Source organism: Dermochelys coriacea, chromosome 7 (genome assembly GCF_009764565.3).
Source record: "Dermochelys coriacea isolate rDerCor1 chromosome 7, rDerCor1.pri.v4, whole genome shotgun sequence".
Classification (NCBI taxonomy): Eukaryota; Metazoa; Chordata; order Testudines; family Dermochelyidae; genus Dermochelys; species Dermochelys coriacea.
In genome coordinates this window covers 50988039-51009775 of record NC_050074.1, presented here as the reverse complement: position 1 = coordinate 51009775, position 21737 = coordinate 50988039, and positions in this window count along the sequence as shown.

Below are 21737 nucleotides of genomic sequence, written 5' to 3'. Positions count from 1 at the left end.
CAGGCAGCTCTAGGGTGGATCTGACTACAGGGAGGGCAGAGCTGGGTCACAGTGTGCATATAGGAGGAGAGCAGGGGCTGGCTCTGGGGCTGTGATTGCCCCACTGTGGGAACAGCCCTGGCTCATCTGGCCAAGCCATAGCCGGCACTAGATAGGTGAGGTGTGCTGCAGGGATTCCAGATGCCAGCCATTTACTGGGACTCCCAATGCCCCATTCCTCCCACCTGTCCAGCCACCTTCTCACCCAGCCCCCTACTTACGCCACCCACTGTGTACTGGGGCTGTTGCCTGGGACACTTCGGGGGGGTACCAGAGGTCTCTGGGGCAAATCCCTGCCCACAGCAGGAGGGAGCAGGTCTGTGTCTGCCAAGGGGAAGCTCCCAGCTCAGCTGGCTGCTGGCAGACAGGTGCACTCCCCTGAGCTCCACGAGCCTTGCTCTTTCCACAAGCAGGCTGGGAATTTACACCCCCCCACCATGGGACATACAAGTGCCCTGCCCTTTTCTGGACCCACCCATGCACCCGAGTCACGGCCTGCAGGGAGCCAGGTCACCTGGTCATGGGTCTCTCCTCTCCTTAGCACCCACCTCTCAGCCATATCTAGGAAAACCAGACAGAAGTTTGTTTAGCAGAGCTGGAGCTAGACCCATGGGGCTTGGAAACCCACTGGAAGAAGTCAAAGAAAAGCTGTATGAACCTGGGATTTGACTCCTGACCATGGGACTTGGCTCTCCCCTAGTGGCCTGGCCTTCCAGCCTGTAGCCAGTTCACAGAGCTGTAAGACCCACCCCTGTGATGTGTGACTTGGGCTGGTCCCTCTGCTCTTCTACAGATCTAGGCTGTTTCCTAGCCCACAGCACTGTCCGTGGGCTCGTTTGTGTGTCCGAGCTCACATCTCCACTTGGTCTAGACAGGCATCCAAGGCCAGTCTCCTTGGTGCAGCTAGAGTCACCCCAAAATCCACCTCACCACCACGGATGAGTCTCTAGGCAGCAGTTTTGCACCCCATCTCCATCATGTCATGCAGCACCACAGCCACTGTCTCTGCACACCATAACCACCAGCCATGCCAGTCAATTCCTGCTTAGCTTTTGGCAGAGCCCCCTGTGACGGATTAGGTCACAGAAAACCCCTTCGGAACTGCCACCTGAAGTGCTGGGACTACCTCTAAGCCTGTTTTCGCTGGCAGCTTGGGCCTTCAGTGCCTTTCCTGTTGTGCTTGACCCAGGTCTGAACCACGTGCCCAAAAAGCTGCAGGCTTAACTGAAAACAGCTTAAGAAGTGCTCCTGTCTCCAACACCCAGATACCTAGTTCCCAAAGGAATCCAAACCTCAAAAAAATCCATTTTAATCTGTATAAAGCTTATACAGGGTAAACTCATAAATTGTTCACCTTCTATAACACTGATAGAAAGATATGCACAGCTGTTTGCTCCCCCAGGAATTAATTACCTGCTCTGGGTTAATTAATAAGTAAAAAGTGATTGTATTATATATAAAAAGTAGGATTTAAGTGGTTCCAAAAAATAACAGACAGAAGAAAGTCAATTATCAAACAAAACAAAACAAAACACACAAGTCTAAGCCTAATACGATAAGAAACTAAATGCAGGTAAATCTCACCCTCAGGAACATAAAATAAAGCAGAGTTTCTTAGCACAGAAATCAGGAACTTTCCACAAAGTCCATCTTGGGGGGACCCAGGACATGGAGCCCTTGACTCCCACCTCTGGGTCCCAAACAACCAACTGCCCCTTCCCGCTGCCTGACCTCCAGCACAGCCACTGCCCCTCTTCTCGGTCTTTTTTTTGCTTCCTTGGCAAAGTGTCACCTGGTTGCATCCCACTCCTGGGTCTCCAGTTATGAAGGCACCACTGCATCACTTACATGCAGGCAGCTGGGCAGCCTCCCCCCGCCCCGAGTCAGCAAAAGTCACACACTTTTATTCCCACCATCTAGGCACTGGTGCAATACACAGGGAAACTGAGGTACACATGGTCTTCTTACAAAACAGTAAGACTCACATACAACTGTCACAGAGCTCTGTCCTTGTCTCCGTGGGTCCTGCATTTCCTGGCAGATTTCGCTAGCCTCAGAGGCTCACTGTGACCCTCCACGTAACCCTTCTTTCTCTAGAGACAAGAATCACAGTCTGCTGAGTCATTTTCATCATAAGCCAGTGAGGGAGGTGAGGAGAAGTTATCCTTCCTTGCACAGTCTCTGTTGTCTCCCAGTCTCAGTGATTAATCAAGGGGGCAAAGGGGGAAGCCCGGGCCCAACCGCTACTCCGGGTTCCAGCCCAGGGACCCTAATAGCATCAGCTATGGTAGCTGACCTTTTAGAAACATGACACATACAATTCCTTGGGCTACTTCTCTCACACAGCAGCCCCCACATCCTCAGACTCCACTTCACCCTTAGCTCAGGGTCTCCTTCCTTGTGCCTGATATGGTGTGTACTGCTCAGTCTCTCCAACAGCATAACTTCCTCCCACAGCTCCTGACATGCACATCCACCTGACTAACGGAGAGCCTTTTAACTAGTTTCAGCCAGCCCCTGATTGGCTTCAGGTGTCCCAATCAACCTAGCGTTCTCCCTGCCTTCTGGAAAGTTCTTAATTGGCCCCAGGGGCCTTAATGGCCCTGGAGCAGCTTCCATTTCACTGATCCTGGTACCAGGGATTGGTGTAGCCTGGAGCGAATCTCTCTCTCTCTCCCTCCCACTGCTCTCCCATAAGAGCTCTGGCTTGGTGGTAGGGGACTGGCGGCAGGCGAGCTCCCTCCCACCCGCGCTTCAGGCCATCCGGTGGAGCACGGGTCCGCTGCTCTATCTGGGCGTTTACCTTTCTGCCATGCATCCCTCTCCGCCGGAGAACTGGCAGAATTTAGAGGGCGGGGTGATAGAGCGGCTCCGGAAATGGACAGGACTGCTCCGGTGCCTCTCCCTTCGAGGGAGAGCGTTAGTGCTTAATCAACTAGTCCTGTCCATGCTTTGGTACCGGCTCAACACCCTGGTCCCAGCCCCGGCTTTCCTGACCAACCTGCGGACATCGATTCTGGAGTTCTTTTGGTCAGGACTGCACTGGGTCCCTGCAGGGGTTCTCCATCTACCTGTGGAGGAGGGAGGGCAGGGCCTCAAATGTCTGCTTACTCAGGTCCATGTCTTCCGCCTCCAGACCCTGCAGAGGCTCCTTTATGGTGCAGGTAGTCCGGCGTGGAGCATACTGGCGCACGCCTTCCTGCGCCGCTTCCGAGGGCTCCGATACGACCGGCAGCTCCTTTATCTCCATCCGAGAGGTCTTCCGCGAGACCTCTCCGGGCTGCCGGTCTTCTACCAGGACCTCCTCCGGACCTGGAAACTCTTTACAACGAGCAGGTCCGTGGCGGCCACCGAGGGGGCAGATCTCCTCGCGGAGCCCCTGCTACACAACCCCCAGCTCCGTTTGCAGGTGGCGGAGTCCCGCTCGGTGCGCCAGAGGTTGGTCCTGGCAGAGGTCACAAGAGTCGGAGACCTCCTGGACTATGACCGGGGAGACTGGCTGGATCCCCTAACCTTCGCTCAGCGCATGGGGCTTTCCAGACCTTGTACTCCCCGATGCATACTTCAGGAGGTGAAGGCCGCTTTGCCGCCCGCTGCTCGGGTTTATCTCGACCGGGTCCTGCACGAGGGCACGCCCCGCCCACCCACTACCCCAGGCCCGCCGGACCTTTTAATTAGACCCCTCCCCCGTGGACCCAACCGATCCCTTCACCCCTTCACTAGAAGCCGGCTGCACGAGATGCAGCCGGTCTGTTTTCAAACCGCGCCAAGAAAACATCTCTACACGCTCGTGTTCCACACCCTTCACGCCCGCACCCTCGTGTCCTGCCCCGATACAAAATGGCGGGACCTCCTGCCACCTTTGGAGGGTGAAGAGCCCCGGTGGGCCAGCCTATATTCCATCTTAGTCCCAAAGCCCGCCGGGGATGTCAGTTGGCGGCTCCTTCACGGAGCCGTGAGCACGGGCGTGTACTTGGCGCGGTTCACCACAATCCCAGACACCTGCCCCTTTTGCGGCGTGAGGGATACCCTGGCACATGTCTACCTGGAGTGTGCCAGGCTGCAGCCCCTATTCCGGCTCCTCACCAATATCTTATTACGTTTTTGGTTGCACTTCTCCCCTCACCTTCTCATTTATGCACTCCCTATCCGTGGCCCCACAAAGTCCCGGGATCTCCTGGTCAACCTCCTCCTGGCCCTAGCTAAAATGGCCATCTACAAAACCAGAGTGAGGAGGTTGGCCGATGGAGTCTCCTGTGACTGTGGGGCCTATTTCCGATCCTCGGTCCGTTCACGTATCCGGGCAGAGTTCCTCTGGGCGGCGTCCTCTGACTCCCTTGACGCCTTTGAGGAGCAGTGGGCTCTGTCCGGGGTTCTCTGCTCGGTGTCCCCGTCCGGTTCCCTTCTTTTGACCCTTTGACCGCACTCCTGTCCCTGTTATTTTATTAGTTGTCCCCCGGAATTTTTTGGGTATCTAGGTCCTGTGGATCCCCCTTTTAGGCTGGGGGGGACCCTTTAGCAGTGGACGGGCTTCGCCCGCCCACTTCCCGGATCCCAATAAGACTGCTCTCCCATAAGAGCTCTGGCTTGGTGGTAGGGGACTGGCGGCAGGCGAGCTCCCTCCCACCCGCGCTTCAGGCCATCCGGTGGAGCACGGGTCCGCTGCTCTATCTGGGCGTTTACCTTTCTGCCACGCATCCCTCTCCGCCGGAGAACTGGCAGAATTTAGAGGGCGGGGTGATAGAGCGGCTCCGGAAATGGACAGGACTGCTCCGGTGCCTCTCCCTTCGAGGGAGAGCGTTAGTGCTTAATCAACTAGTCCTGTCCATGCTTTGGTACCGGCTCAACACCCTGGTCCCAGCCCCGGCTTTCCTGACCAACCTGCGGACATCGATTCTGGAGTTCTTTTGGTCAGGACTGCACTGGGTCCCTGCAGGGGTTCTCCATCTACCTGTGGAGGAGGGAGGGCAGGGCCTCAAATGTCTGCTTACTCAGGTCCATGTCTTCCGCCTCCAGACCCTGCAGAGGCTCCTTTATGGTGCAGTTAATCCGGCGTGGAGCATACTGGCGCACGCCTTCCTGCGCCGCTTCCGAGGGCTCCGATACGACCGGCAGCTCCTTTATCTCCATCCGAGAGGTCTTCCGCGAGACCTCTCCGGGCTGCCGGTCTTCTACCAGGACCTCCTCCGGACCTGGAAACTCTTTACAACGAGCAGGTCCGTGGCGGCCACCGAGGGGGCAGATCTCCTCGCGGAGCCCCTGCTACACAACCCCCAGCTCCGTTTGCAGGTGGCGGAGTCCCGCTCGGTGCGCCAGAGGTTGGTCCTGGCAGAGGTCACAAGAATCGGAGACCTCCTGGACTATGACCGGGGAGACTGGCTGGATCCCCTAACCTTCGCTCAGCGCATGGGGCTTTCCAGACCTTGTACTCCCCGATGCATACTTCAGGAGGTGAAGGCCGCTTTGCCGCCCGCTGCTCGGGTTTATCTCGACCGGGTCCTGCACGAGGGCACGCCCCGCCCACCCACTACCCCAGGCCCGCCGGACCTTTTAATTGGACCCCTCCCCCGTGGACCCAACCGATCCCTTCACCCCTTCACTAGAAGCCGGCTGCACGAGATGCAGCCGGTCTGTTTTCAAACCGCGCCAAGAAAACATCTCTACATGCTCGTGTTCCACACCCTTCACGCCCGCACCCTCGTGTCCCGCCCCGATACAAAATGGCGGGACCTCCTGCCACCTTCGGAGGGTGAGGAGCCCCGGTGGGCCAGCCTATATTCCATCTTAGTCCCAAAGCCCGCCGGGGATGTCAGTTGGCGGCTCCTTCACGGAGCCGTGAGCACGGGCGTGTACTTGGCGCGGTTCACCACAATCCCAGACACCTGCCCCTTTTGCGGCGTGAGGGATACCCTGGCACATGTCTACCTGGAGTGTGCCAGGCTGCAGCCCCTATTCCGGCTCCTCACCAATATCTTATTACGTTTTTGGTTGCACTTCTCCCCTCACCTTCTCATTTATGCACTCCCTATCCGTGGCCCCACAAAGTCCCGGGATCTCCTGGTCAACCTCCTCCCGGCCCTAGCTAAAATGGCCATCTACAAAACCAGAGTGAGGAGGTTGGCCGATGGAGTCTCCTGTGACTGTGGGGCCTATTTCCGATCCTCGGTCCGTTCACGTATCCGGGCAGAGTTCCTCTGGGCGGCGTCCTCTGACTCCCTTGACGCCTTTGAGGAGCAGTGGGCTCTGTCCGGGGTTCTCTGCTCGGTGTCCCCGTCCGGTTCCCTTCTTTTGACCCTTTGACCGCACTCCTGTCCCTGTTATTTTATTAGTTGTCCCCCGGAATTTTTTGGGTATCTAGGTCCTGTGGATCCCCCTTTTAGGCTGGGGGGGACCCTTTAGCAGTGGACGGGCTTTGCCCGCCCACTTCCCGGATCCCAAATAACTGCTCTCCCATAAGAGCTCTGGCTTGGTGGTAGGGGACTGGCGGCAGGCGAGCTCCCTCCCACCCGCGCTTCAGGCCATCCGGTGGAGCACGGGTCCGCTGCTCTATCTGGGCGTTTACCTTTCTGCCACGCATCCCTCTCCGCCGGAGAACTGGCAGAATTTAGAGGGCGGGGTGATAGAGCGGCTCCGGAAATGGACAGGACTGCTCCGGTGCCTCTCCCTTCGAGGGAGAGCGTTAGTGCTTAATCAACTAGTCCTGTCCATGCTTTGGTACCGGCTCAACACCCTGGTCCCAGCCCCGGCTTTCCTGACCAACCTGCGGACATCGATTCTGGAGTTCTTTTGGTCAGGACTGCACTGGGTCCCTGCAGGGGTTCTCCATCTACCTGTGGAGGAGGGAGGGCAGGGCCTCAAATGTCTGCTTACTCAGGTCCATGTCTTCCGCCTCCAGACCCTGCAGAGGCTCCTTTATGGTGCAGGTAGTCCGGCGTGGAGCATACTGGCGCACGCCTTCCTGCGCCGCTTCCGAGGGCTCCGATACGACCGGCAGCTCCTTTATCTCCATCCGAGAGGTCTTCCGCGAGACCTCTCCGGGCTGCCGGTCTTCTACCAGGACCTCCTCCGGACCTGGAAACTCTTTACAACGAGCAGGTCCGTGGCGGCCACCGAGGGGGCAGATCTCCTCGCGGAGCCCCTGCTACACAACCCCCAGCTCCGTTTGCAGGTGGCGGAGTCCCGCTCGGTGCGCCAGAGGTTGGTCCTGGCAGAGGTCACAAGAGTCGGAGACCTCCTGGACTATGACCGGGGAGACTGGCTGGATCCCCTAACCTTCGCTCAGCGCATGGGGCTTTCCAGACCTTGTACTCCCCGATGCATACTTCAGGAGGTGAAGGCCGCTTTGCCGCCCGCTGCTCGGGTTTATCTCGACCGGGTCCTGCACGAGGGCACGCCCCGCCCACCCACTACCCCAGGCCCGCCGGGCCTTTTAATTGGACCCCTGCCCCGTGGACCCAACCGATCCCTTCACCCCTTCACTAGAAGCCGGCTGCACGAGATGCAGCCGGTCTGTTTTCAAACCGCGCCAAGAAAACATCTCTACACGCTCGTGCTCCACACCCTTCACGCCCGTACCCTCGTGTCCCGCCCCGATACAAAATGGCGGGACCTCCTACCACCTTTGGAGGGTGAAGAGCCCCGGTGGGCCAGCCTATATTCCATCTTAGTCCCAAAGCCCGCCGGGGATGTCAGTTGGCGGCTCCTTCACGGAGCCGTGAGCACGGGCGTGTACTTGGCGCGGTTCACCACAATCCCAGACACCTGCCCCTTTTGCGGCGTGAGGGATACCCTGGCACATGTCTACCTGGAGTGTGCCAGGCTGCAGCCCCTATTCCGGCTCCTCACCAATATCTTATTACGTTTTTGGTTGCACTTCTCCCCTCACCTTCTCATTTATGCACTCCCTATCCGTGGCCCCACAAAGTCCCGGGATCTCCTGGTCAACCTCCTCCTGGCCCTAGCTAAAATGGCCATCTACAAAACCAGAGTGAGGAGGTTGGCCGATGGAGTCTCCTGTGACTGTGGGGCCTATTTCCGATCCTCGGTCCGTTCACGTATCCGGGCAGAGTTCCTCTGGGCGGCGTCCTCTGACTCCCCTGACGCCTTTGAGGAGCAGTGGGCGCTGTCCGGGGTTCTCTGCTCGGTGTCCCCGTCCGGTTCCCTTCTTTTGACCCTTTGACCGCACACCTGTCCCTGTTATTTTATTAGTTGTCCCCCGGAATTTTTTGGGCATCTAGGTCCTGTGGATCCCCCTTTTAGGTTGGGGGGGATCCTTTAGCTGTGGACGGGCCTCGCCCGCCCACTTCCCGGATCCCAATAAGACTGCTCTCCCATAAGAGCTCTGGCTTGGTGGTAGGGGACTGGCGGCAGGCGAGCTCCCTCCCACCCGCGCTTCAGGCCATCCGGTGGAGCACGGGTCCGCTGCTCTATCTGGGCGTTTACCTTTCTGCCACGCATCCCTCTCCGCCGGAGAACTGGCAGAATTTAGAGGGCGGGGTGATAGAGCGGCTCCGGAAATGGACAGGACTACTCCGGTGCCTCTTCCTTCGAGGGAGAGCGCTAGTGCTTAATCAACTAATCCTGTCCATGCTCTGGTACCGGCTCAACACCCTGGTCCCGGCCCCGGCTTTCCTGACCAACCTGCGGACATCGATTCTGGAGTTCTTTTGGTCAGGACTGCACTGGGTCCCTGCCGGGGTTCTCCATCTACCTGTGGAGGAGGGAGGGCAGGGCCTAAAATGTCTGCTTACTCAGGTCCATGTCTTCCGCCTCCAGACCCTGCAGAGGCTCCTTTATGGTGCAGGTAGTCCGGCGTGGAGCATACTGGCGCACGCCTTCCTGCGCCGCTTCCAAGGGCTCCGATACGACCGGCAGCTCTTTATCTCCATCTGAGAGGTCTTCCGCGAGACCTCTCCGGGTTGCCGGTCTTCTACCAGGACCTCCTCCGGACCTGGAAACTCTTTACAACGACCAGGTCCGTGGCGGCCACCGAGGGGGCAGATCTCCTCACGGAGCCCCTGCTACACAACCCCCAGCTCTGTCTGCAGGTGGCGGAGTCCCGCTCGGTGCGCCAGAGTTTGGTCCTGGCAGAGGTCACAAGAGTCGGAGACCTCCTGGACTATGACCGGGGAGACTGGCTGGATCCCCTAACCTTCGCTCAGCGCATGGGGCTTTCCAGACCTTGTACTCCCCGATGCATACTTCAGGAGGTGAAGGCCGCTTTGCCGCCCGCTGCTCGGGTTTATCTCGACCGGGTCCTGCACGAGGGCACGCCCCGCCCACCCACTACCCCAGGCCCGCCGGACCTTTTAATTGGACCCCTGCCCCGTGGACCCAACCGATCCCTTCACCCCTTCACTAGAAGCCGGCTGCACGAGATGCAGCCGGTCTGTTTTCAAACCGCGCCAAGAAAACATCTCTACACGCTCGTGCTCCACACCCTTCACGCCCGTACCCTCGTGTCCCGCCCCGATACAAAATGGCGGGACCTCCTACCACCTTTGGAGGGTGAAGAGCCCCGGTGGGCCAGCCTATATTCCATCTTAGTCCCAAAGCCCGCCGGGGATGTCAGTTGGCGGCTCCTTCACGGAGCCGTGAGCACGGGCGTGTACTTGGCGCGGTTCACCACAATCCCAGACACCTGCCCCTTTTGCGGCGTGAGGGATACCCTGGCACATGTCTACCTGGAGTGTGCCAGGCTGCAGCCCCTATTCCGGCTCCTCACCAATATCTTATTACGTTTTTGGCTGCACTTCTCCCCTCACCTTCTCATTTATGCACTCCCTATCCATGGCCCCACAAAATCACGGGATCTCCTGGTCAACCTCCTCCTGGCCCTAGCGAAAATGGCCATCTACAAAACCAGAGTGAGGAGGTTGGCCGATGGAGTCTCCTGTGACTGTGGGGCCTATTTCCGATCCTCGGTCCGTTCACGTATCCGGGCAGAGTTCCTCTGGGCGGCGTCCTCTGACTCCCTTGACGCCTTTGAGGAGCAGTGGGCGCTGTCCGGGGTTCTCTGCTCGCTGTCCCCGTCCGGTTCCCTTCTTTTGACCCTTTGACCGCACACCTGTCCCTGTTATTTTATTAGTTGTCCCCCGGAATTTTTTGGGCATCTAGGTCCTGTGGATCCCCCTTTTAGGTTGGGGGGGATCCTTTAGCTGTGGACGGGCCTCGCCCGCCCACTTCCCGGATCCCAATAAGACTGCTCTCCCATAAGAGCTCTGGCTTGGTGGTAGGGGACTGGCGGCAGGCGAGCTCCCTCCCACCCGCGCTTCAGGCCATCCGGTGGAGCACGGGTCCGCTGCTCTATCTGGGCGTTTACCTTTCTGCCACGCATCCCTCTCCGCCGGAGAACTGGCAGAATTTAGAGGGCGGGGTGATAGAGCGGCTCCGGAAATGGACAGGACTACTCCGGTGCCTCTTCCTTCGAGGGAGAGCGCTAGTGCTTAATCAACTAATCCTGTCCATGCTCTGGTACCGGCTCAACACCCTGGTCCCGGCCCCGGCTTTCCTGACCAACCTGCGGACATCGATTCTGGAGTTATTTTGGTCAGGACTGCACTGGGTCCCTGCCGGGGTTCTCCATCTACCTGTGGAGGAGGGAGGGCAGGGCCTAAAATGTCTGCTTACTCAGGTCCATGTCTTCCGCCTCCAGACCCTGCAGAGGCTCCTTTATGGTGCAGGTAGTCCGGCGTGGAGCATACTGGCGCACGCCTTCCTGCGCCGCTTCCAAGGGCTCCGATACGACCGGCAGCTCTTTATCTCCATCCGAGAGGTCTTCCGCGAGACCTCTCCGGGTTGCCGGTCTTCTACCAGGACCTCCTCCGGACCTGGAAACTCTTTACAACGACCAGGTCCGTGGCGGCCACCGAGGGGGCAGATCTCCTCACGGAGCCCCTGCTACACAACCCCCAGCTCTGTCTGCAGGTGGCGGAGTCCCGCTCGGTGCGCCAGAGTTTGGTCCTGGCAGAAGTCACAAGAGTCGGGACCTCCTGGACTATGACCGGAGAGACTGGCTGGATCCCCTAACCTTCGCTCAGCGCATGGGGCTTTCCAGACCTTGTACTCCCCGGCGCATACTTCAGGAGGTGAAGGCCGCTTTGCCGCCCGCTGCTCGGGTTTATCTCGACCGGGTCCTGCACGAGGGCACACCCTGCCCACCCGCTACCCCAGGCCCGCTGGACCTTTTATTTGGACCCTGCCCCGTGTACCCAACCGACCCCTTCACTAGAAGCCGGCTGCACGAGATGCAGCCGGTCTGCTTTCAAACCGCGCCAAGAAAACATCTCTACACACTCGTGCTCCACACCCTTCACGCCCGCACCCTCGTGTCCCGCCCCGATACAAAATGGCGGGACCTCCTGCCACCTTTGGAGGGTGAGGAGCCCCGGTGGGCCAGCCTATATTCCACCTTAGTCCCAAGGCCCGCAGGGGATGTCAGTTGGCGGCTCCTTCACGGAGCCGTGAGCACGGGCGTGTACTTGGCGCGGTTCACTTCAATCCCAGACACCTGCCCCTTTTGCGGCGTGAGGGATACCCTGGCACATGTCTACCTGGAGTGTGCCAGGCTGCAGCCCCTATTCCGGCTCCTCACCAATATCTTATTACGTTTTTGGCTGCACTTCTCCCCTCACCTTCTCATTTATGCACTCCCTATCCATGGCCCCACAAAATCACGGGATCTCCTGGTCAACCTCCTCCTGGCCCTAGCTAAAATGGCCATCTACAAAACCAGAGTGAGGAGGTTGGCCGATGGAGTCTCCTGTGACTGTAGGGCCTATTTCCGATCCTCGGTCCGTTCACGTATCCGGGCAGAGTTCCTCTGGGCGGCGTCCTCTGACTCCCTTGACGCCTTTGAGGAGCAGTGGGCGCTGTCCGGGGTTCTCTGCTCGCTGTCCCCGTCCGGTTCCCTTCTTTTGACCCTTTGACCGCACTCCTGTCCCTGTTATTTTATTAGTTGTCCCCTGGAATTTTTTGGGTATCTAGGTCCTGTGGATCCCCCTTTTAGGCTGGGGGGGGATCCTTTAGCAGGATCCTTCCCGGATCCCAATAAGACTGCTCTCCCATAGCCTTCTAGCTTGGAGGGAGGTGGGAAGCTGCTACGCCTGCTGCTGCTAGGACCTAAGCTCTCCCTGCTGCTCCAGCTGCTCCCCTGGCTGGGCCAGACACCCCCTCTCCCATTCTCTGCTACCTGGTTACTAGACCCCCCCACTCTTGGGTGCTGCTGCTGCTACTGCTCCAACTGCAGCCCTGGGGTGGGGAGAGGGCTGCTAGCCCACTCCCCAGAGAGGAGAAGTGAGGGACCCAGCCACTGCTGTTGTGGATACCACCACCACCTGAGAGGGGTCCTTTCTGCCTGCCTGGACTACAACCTGGAGTTCTTGGAGCTGCTGCTGCTGCAGAGGCCGCAGTCTGGAGCTGCTGGAGCCCAAGGAGGAGAAGAAGAGGACCATCTACCAGTGCGGGAGCACCTAAAGACTTTGCAGACCACCGTGGAGGGGGCCCTAAGACTGAGTAATTTTCAAACTGTGCTCTTGTGGTGGGGGTTTTGACTATGTTTGTAGGGACACAGGGGGTGTGGCGTGGAGCTGCCCCCCGATCCATCTGTGTGTCCCCCCCAACCCCCACCACTATTACCACCCCCACTGGCTGTATACCATCTGCCTCAGCTCCTGCCTCTGGACTCAGCTGCTTGCTTCTCTTGCCACGCCCTATTTCCACCCTTTGGGCCAGAAGCAGCAGCCAGCTAAAAAAGACTTGTGCAAGTGCACATGGGCACATGTGCCCCCCCCCGGACTGCCTACCCCCCAGCTTTGCCCTTTACTACCTGCCCCATTTGCCACTTCCTTTGCCTCCTCTTTTGCCCCAGCCCCCCTTACTAGCTTCAGTTTGTTTGCCTGCCCCGCCCATTTCCTTCTGCAGCCTTTGTTTGTTTGCCCCGCCCCAGCCTCTGAAGCTAGCCCCTTGGTTTCCCTGTTCTACCCCCAGACCGCTTAGCCCCTCGCTCCGTGTGCCCATGCCCCTTCCCATGTGCTTGTGCAATTCCCCATTTTAGTTGCAACCCTTTTCACTGCACTCTGTGTTGTTGTATCCCCCCCTCCCCTAGTGCACCAAGGGGAGCCGGAATTCCACCTTGTGTCGGTGACTGACCCCTAACCCCTGATTGCCCCCCATCCAGCCCACCCCTTTTGGCGCCCTCCTCCCCTTCCTGCAGCCTAGCGGGGAGGAGTGGTCGACCTGCTTCCCCTCTCCCCTCCTCCTTTTGGTGTCCCCCCTTTCCTCCTTGCTCATGATGGCGGGGGATGAGACAGGTGAGACCCCTCCAGTAGCCCGAGCTCCCCCTCCCCCGCCTGCCCCTCCGTCACTCCCCCAAGCTTCTACCTCCACTGCCGAACCATCTGCCACCCCCCCCGCTGGGGCACCAGCGGCGACGGGCAGCGGGGTGACCTCCACTGCTGCCACGTCTCTCACCCCCTCAGACTCGGGGGGAGTCCCCCCAGCCGATGGGAAGGGCCAGGGAAAGAAGAAGGGGTTAAACCGCTAAAAAGACCAGGCCCTCCATGGCAGGGGCTGCCCCCAATGCCCCGGCCCCATCTCCAGCTGGGGCGCCCCTCCCCGCTGTTCCCTCCACCAGCTCTGCAGGTGTCCCTCCCCCGGCCGCCAGAGCATACGCCCAGGTGGCGGCAGCCCCCCCGCCTGCCGCTACATCATTTCTCCAGCCCACCGCCTCCGCTACCATCTATAGCGGCCGGGGCCCCTTTCCCACCATGACCAGGAAGCACGGCGTCCGTTGCCTTCTGGTGCCCGCCTCACTCCACGTGGAGACCTATGTGCGGGCATTGGGGCCCACGGCCATTGTGGCGGCCTCCAAAATGTACGGCAAGGTTGTCTTCTTCTTAGCATTGGAGGCCGCCGCCCAGGAGGCGGTGGAGAAAGGCCTGGCGGTGGGGGGCGTGTTCGTCCCCTTAGAGCCGCTAGAGGACCTGGGCGTCCGCCTGGTCCTGACCTCCGTCCCTCCCTTTCTCCGCAATGCCGCCCTGTTACCCGCCCTTTCTACCTTGGGAAAGCCCATCTCTGTCATCAGCCCTCTCCCGTTGGGCTGCAAAGACCCCGCCCTCCGTCACGTCCTCTCGTTCCGCCGGCAAGTGCAGCTTCAACTGCCGCCGGCGGCGCGCGACGGAGAGGCACTCAAGGGGTCCTTCCTAGTCCCCTACCAGGGGACCCATTACAGGGTGCATTATTCCACGGGGGAGGCCCGGTGCTACCTCTGCCGGGCGATGGGGCACGTCCGGAGGGACTGCCCCTGGCCCGGGAAGGAGGGGCATCCAGGACCCCCGAGCCCCGGCAGGGCACCGGCCCCATCATCGCCGACGCCCCTGGCTGCCCGGCGCCCGAAACCACCCCTCCTCCTTCCCAGTCTACCATTGCTCCCGCTCAGGCCCAAGTGGCACCTCCCCCACTATGCCCAGACGAGCGGGAGAACCACGCCCCCGCTGTTTGCAATCTGGCGGGGCCTGTAGAGGAGGGTGCGGCAGGGACACCGCCGGGCATGGGAGAGGGCCCGCCCCAAGGGGAATCTTCCCTCCCTTGTGCTGCCCCACCGTTACCCCCTCAAGTCCCTGAGCCATCGCCTCTGCCCCCTGACACAACCCCTGCTAGCCAGCCCCTGGATGATGCCATGGAGGGCTGGGCCCTAGTCCAGGGGAAGCGGGGCAAGCGGAAGGCTCGAGCTCCGCTCCTCCCATCTGACGCGGAGGCCCCCCGGAAGACCAGGAAGGGGGGCACCGAGGCCGAGCCTTCCGCTCTACCCACGGGTGTGTTCCATCCACCAGAGCCAGCTGGGGAAGACGTGGCAGCACTGGGAGGCAGTATCTCCCCTCCACGGGAGTCCCTCCCCTCCAAGACCCCCGAGGCACCATCTGAAACCCCAGTGTGCCCCGAAGTAACCATCGCGTCAGGTGCCGGCGGGGAGAATCCCGGGGTAGCGGAAAACAATTTCCCATCTATATATGAGGAGATCGAGGCCCTGGATCTGACCCCGGTCACCCAGGGGGAGGACGATCCTATGCCAGCGGGCCTCGATCTGGGCGACTTCACTCCAGCCCCCCTTTCCCCATGTTCCCTCCACTAACCGTTGCTTCTGCTCCCACCTCCGAGGAGCCCCTGGACTCCTCCATCAACCCAGCTGCAGAGGGCACCCCGTTGAGAGCCGCCGAGCCAGTTGAGGCGACGGCCAGTGCCACGCGGCTGGAACCTGAGCCACCAGGGGCATCCCTCGCTGGTGAGGAGCATTCAACCTCCTTTCCAGGAGAGGACCCTACAGAAGAAAGTCCACCTCCTGATGCCGTGGCTGCCAAATCCACCAGAGAGCTTGCGCCCGGGATCAGTGAGAGCCCTCTCCCAACCCAGACTCTCACCTCTACCCCTGCCCCTGCCCTTATCCCGCCCACCTCCCGAGATATTATTGCCACCCCTGGGACAGTCTCCTTCCCCTTTCCAACAGATGACTCCCAGAGAATGGCCTTTGTGTTTGCCCGTCCCGACCCACCAGGAGCTGCAATCCTCCCTCCGCCGCCCCCTATCGCCCCAGCATTCAGGTCAACCCATCAAGAGCCCCGTCGGGGGTCCGCACCCTGTCTGCCCGTCTCACTGGGCCAGGGGGCTGTACCAAGGGTCCCATCGGGGAGCAACCAGACCATAACCCCAGCCCCCCATGCGCTGCGAGAGGAGTTGCGGGAGTTCCTAGAAGACATCCGTGGCTCCCGCAACAAAGTCCAGCTTGCCCTCCAGCGATGGGGGGACTTTAATCAAATCCTCCGGGCCGCAAGGGCCCTCATGGGGGAGGGGAAAAGGACCGGGAGACAGGGCGCCGCGGCCTACCAGCGGGTCCGCCACTTCCGTGACTCCTTACTCACCTACGGGGTGGGTCACGGACTGCTGCGCGGCCCGCCGGGAGCCACGAGCATCCCTGCCGGCGAGGATCCTCCCCAGCCCTCCTCATGGCACCCTTTACCATCGCAACATTGAACACCCGTGGCTGTAGGATGGGTCTCCGCACGTCCCAGGTGCTCTCCTTCCTTCGAGAGGGGAGGTACTCTGTGGTTTTCCTGCAGGAGACCCATACGGATCCTACCACCGAAGACAGCTGGCGGCTGGATTGGTGGGACAGGGTCTACTTTAGCCACCTCACAGTTCATACGGGTGGAGTGGCGACCCTGTTCTCCCCCGACGTACAGCCCGAGGTGCTGGGGGTCGCCGAGGCTGTGCCGGGTCGCCTGCTGTACCTCCGGGTCCGCATGGAGGGGCTCGTAGTCAACCTTGTCAACATCTATGCTCCAGCAGCGAGCCCGGAGCGGCTGCAATTCTATCAGCAGGCATCTGCCTTCCTCGGCACCTTGGATCCTCAGGAGTGCCTGGTCCTGGGAGGGGACTTTAACATCACCCTTGAGGAACGGGACCACTCGGGAACCGAGCAGAGCCCGGCCGCCGTCGCCATCCTCCAGGAGATAGTCGAACACCACTCCCTGGTGGACGTCTGGCACGACCACCACCCGGATGACACTTCCACATTCACCTTTGTCCGGGTGGAGGCCCATCGGTCGCGCCACTCCCGGTTGGACCGCATTTATTTATCACGCTTTCATCTTTCACGAGCCCACTCCTCCAGCATCCGGCCGGCCCCATTTTCTGACCGTCATATAGCCACCGTGACAGCCTCCCTCTGCGTGGAGAGGCCGGGGCTGGCCTATTGGCATTTTAACAACAGCTTGCTGGAGCGTCCGGGCTTCGTGGTGTCCTTCCGGGAGTTCTGGCTGGCCTGGCGAGGGCAGCGGCATGCCTTTCCCTCAGCGCGGCGGTGGTGGGACTTAGGGAAGGTGCGCGCCCGGCTCTTCTGCCGTGACTACACCCGGGGTGCCAGCCGACAGAGGGATGCGGCGATAGAGCAGTTGGAACGGGAGGTCTTAGAGCTGGAGAGGTGTTTGGCCGCGAGCCCCCAGGATCCACCCCTCTGCGGAGTGTGCCGGGAGAAGCGGGAGGAGCTCCGGACCCTCGAGGACCATCAAGCCCGGGGTACCTTTGTTCGATCCCGCATCCGTCTCCTTCGGGAGATGGATTGCGGCTCCCGCTTCTTCTACGCCCTGGATAAAAAGAGGGGGGCTAAAAAACGTATCATCTGCCTACTGGCAGAAGATGGCACCCCCCCTCATGGATCCGGTAGAGATGTGCTGGAGGGCGAGAGCCTTCTACGCAAGCCTTTTCTCCCCGGATCTGACCGATCCTAACATTTTCAGAGTGCTGTGGAAGGAGCTCCCGACGGTGAGCACAGGCGACCGAGACCAGCTAGAGCTGCCTCTCACTCTGGCTGAGTTCTCGGAAGCCCTCCATCACATGCCCACCAATAAATCTCCGGGCATGGATGGGCTGAATGTGGAGTTCTACCGCGTGTTGGATACCCTGGCATATGTATACTTGGAGTGTGCCAGGCTGCAGCCCCTATTCCGGCTCCTCACCAATATTTTATTACGTTTCTGGTTGCACTTCTCCCCTCACCTTCTTATTTATGCACTCCCTATCCGTCGCCCCACAAAGTCATGGGATCTCCTGGTCAACCTCCTCCTGGCCCTAGCCAAAATGGCCATCTATAAAACCAGAGTGAGGAGGCTGGCCGATGGATTTTTGTGACTGTGGAGCCTTCGGTCTGTTCACGTATCCAGGCAGAGTTCCTCTGGGCGGCATCCACTGGCTCCCTTGACGCTTTTGAGGAGAAGTGGGTGCTGTCCAGGGTTCTCTTCTCGGTGTCCCCGTCTGGTTCCCTTCATTTGACCCTTTGACCGCACTCCTGTCCCTGTTATTTCATTAGTTATCCCCCGGAATTATTTGGAATCTAGGTCCTGTGGTTCCCCCTTCTAGGCTGGGGGGGGATCCTTTAGCGGTGGACGGGCTTTGCCCGCCCACTTCCTGGATCCCAAAAGGACTACTTTTCTATAGCCATCTGGCCTTTCTCATCGCACAACATATCAAAGGAAAAAACCCAGATTGTCACCTCTCTTTCTGCTTTGAGACTGAACTGAGCAGGTCACTTTAGTCAGTGCCCTGGGGAAGTTTACCCCCCTGCCATCAGGACAAAGCATCAGCTATAATATTGGACCTTAACATGAATCACTTCCATGTCTTAATCTTGGAGGACCAGACTCCACCTTAGGAGTTTGGCATTGGTCCCTTTCATTTGGTGCAGCCACGCCAGAGCAAATAGTCTGTGTACAGAGTGAAATAAGACCCAAATAAATCCGGCTGTAGCTTTTTAAGAGCCCACCCCAAGACCAAGCATTCCCTATGGCTGCATAGCTCTCCTCCTGCGCAGCAGCTTCTTGCTCAGGTACACAATGAGGTGTCTCTTCCCCTTCAGATTGGCATGCATCAGCACTGTGCCCAGCCTGGTGTCTGAGGTGTCAATGAATACAATAAGGATTTGTAAAAGTCTGGGTTTACCAGAACTGGGCACTTGAGCAGAGCCTTCATCAGAGCACAGAGAGTCCTTTGGCACTGCCCAAGCAAGACTCCCATCTTGCTTACCCTTCTTGCATAACTCAGTGATGCGGGTGGATATGGAGCTAAAGTGCTACACAACCCTCCGCCATCTTAGTCTGGGGAGTAGGCCCATCTCTGAGTGCCTCCACTCTGACTGGCTCTGGCTTTAGGTGGCTACTCTCCGCTTTGAGACCCAGGTACACCACGTCTGCAAGCCCCCCCACACCCCATTACACTTTTCAGCTTTAACAGTCAGACCTGAATCCCAAAGGCGATCGAGCACCCTCTTCACCTGGGACACATGATCCTCCCACGTCTAGTTAAAGACACATATCACCAATATATGCCAGGACAAACTGCTCCATCCCCCTCTGTAACTGGTCCATCCGATGCTGGGAGGTGGCAGGCAACCTCTTGAGGCTGAAAGGCAGGATCAAGAATATATAGCCCCCAGAGAGGTTATAAAAACAGATTTCAACCTGGCACCTGGACCCAAAGGCTGGTAGCCCTTGGTGAGATCCCTGGTAGTGAGGTACTGAGTCCTCCTCAACTTGTCTGGAGTTCCTGAGGCCTAGGCATGGGTTAAGAACTGAACACAGTGATGGCATTGAGCTTCCGATAGTCCTCACAAAACCGGATCAACAGTCTTTCCAGGGGACCAGCACAACGGGCAAGGCCTAAGAGCTGGAGGACGGCTGGATCAACCCTAAAGCCAGCATGTCTTTGACCTCTCTCACCACGTCCTAGGCTGTTTTCCCAGTGACACTGAATAGGGAACACCTGATGGGAAGGTTGGCTCCCATCGTCACCGAACAGGCAACCTGGGTAGTGAACCCAGTACAGTTGGAGAACAGCTGCAGATACAAATGCAGCACATTGCTGATCTCAGCCTGCTGGATGGAGGATAGCTGGTTAGAGAGGGGAATTGATTCCAGAAGGAGGTTGGCCTCTGTCACAAGAGAGAGTTCCACTTCCCTCTTACCCACATACGGCTCGTACCAGCTTCTCCCTGTCAAAGTATGGCTTCATCATATTAACATGGTACAGCTGGTGGCTGTGAGCAACCACATAGTTCATCTCATTTAACTATCTGATACTGTTAAAAGGCGTCTTGTAATTTTATTAATCCTCACTGGGTTGAGAGCCACCCATGGTCCCCAGTGGCATAGGAGCAGGCACACTCTGAGCCGTCATACTGGACCTTCTGCGTCCCTTGGGCTCTGGCTATGTTCTCCCTAGCGAAACCCATGAGCTCAGCGAGTTTTCCCCAGAAAGTCAGTACATACTCCATCGCTGATTGTTCATCAGGAGAGGTCTTCCCCTCCCATTCATCCCTCACCAAATCCAGCGATTCCCTCACTCTCCTCCCATACAGCAACTCGAAAGGGGAGCCCCCGCCATGGGTTTCTGTGGCACTTCTCGCTATGCAACACGAGGTGGGGTAAATACTTATCTCAGTCCTGGTCCAGAAAAGTCTTCAGGATCATCATTAGGGTCCCAATAAACCTCTCCACCAGCCTATTTCACTAATTATATGAAGAAGCTCAGGTGTGCCAGATCCCAGACTTTTCCCACTAGCACTGGAGCAGGGTTGACATGAAATTGGAGCCCAGGTTTATAAGGACCTTGCAGGGGAGCCTCACTCTGCTGAATATGGTCAGCAGTGCATCTGCCACAGTGTCTGTCTTGATAGAAGTTAAAGCCACCACCTCTGCGTAGCGATTAGCGAAAGCTATCAGCGGCAGAATGTATTTCTTTCCTGACTGGGTTGCCTTGTTGAGGAGCTCCAGTATATCCACAGCCACGTTCTGTAACTCAGTGTGACGTTCTGTACCTCGTGGGAACACGCTTTACCCCCATAGTCATTCTTGTAAAATGATTGTGTGGTCTCCAATTCAAAGTTTGTCATATTGGGTGTCTTCGGAAGTCTTATGGTACACTGAGCATTGTTGTTACAGTAATGTTATAGTAACTCTTGCTACAATAATGTTATAGATTATAATTTCATATATGAGGCTTAAAATGTACCTGCATGGCTTAAAGCAGCCCAGGCAAAAACTCTCCAAAAGCAGTTCACACCTCATCAGGGCATGTATCAGACAAACACAGCCCACCATCACAGAAACAAAGGACACAGGTCTAGGCAACAACAAAGGCTCTGTTAGACTCTCAAGTGTGTCCCCCACCCCACCACCCCCGTCTCTTGCTTAGTTAGGGACTACGATGAGCATTAGCTCACCTGACCTTGCAGTGAGGCGGGGCAAAGCCAAGAGGGAAGAAAGAACATGATAAAAGGGAAAGTCATTTTCCATGCTCTTCCTGCTCCATCTACAGAAATCAACACCAAGAGACTGAAGCGCTGATCAAAGGTGAGAGCCTGGCTGAACGGCAACCAGCCAGCCTGTGGTGAGAAACATCTAAGTTTATAAGGACACTGAAAGTGTTAAGATCAGCTTAGACTGCGTTTTGCTTTTATTTCATTGACCAAATATGACTTCTTTTGCTTTCAGAGTAGCAGCCGTGTTAGTCTGTATTCACAAAAAGAAAAGGAGTACTTGTGGCACCTTAGAGACTAACAAATTTATTAGAGCATAAGTTTCGTGAGCTACAGCTCACTTCATCGGATGAAGTGAGCTGTAGCTCACGAAAGCTTATGCTCTAATAAATTTGTTAGTCTCTAAGGTGCCACAAGTACTCCTTTTCTTTCTTTTGCTTTGACGTACAATCACTTAAAAATCTATATTTTTGTAGTTAACAAATGTGTTTGTTTATTCTACCTGAAGCAGTGTGTCTAGTTTGAAGCATGTCAGAGACTCCCCTTGGGATAACAAGCCTGGTACATATCAATTTCTTTGTTAAACTGATGTTTGAATATTTGCTACTACCACCGAGATCTGCACCTGCGGCGGCTCCACCCGGGCCCGCACCCTAGGCTTCAAGGCGCACCGCAGCGGCCCTCCTACTCGTCGCGGCATAGCCCCCGTGGCTCTCATTGCTGGCGATGGCTGGGTATGGGCCCGACGCTCATCCCTTCGGAACGGCGCTCACCTATCTTTTAGGACCTACGGACTGGTCACCTTCACCTCAGTCCCTGGAAAAAGTTATGAAGTGGGCTGTGATAAATGAAGAGTGCAGGGCAATTCCCTTTTTTAGACACCCATCCAGACAGT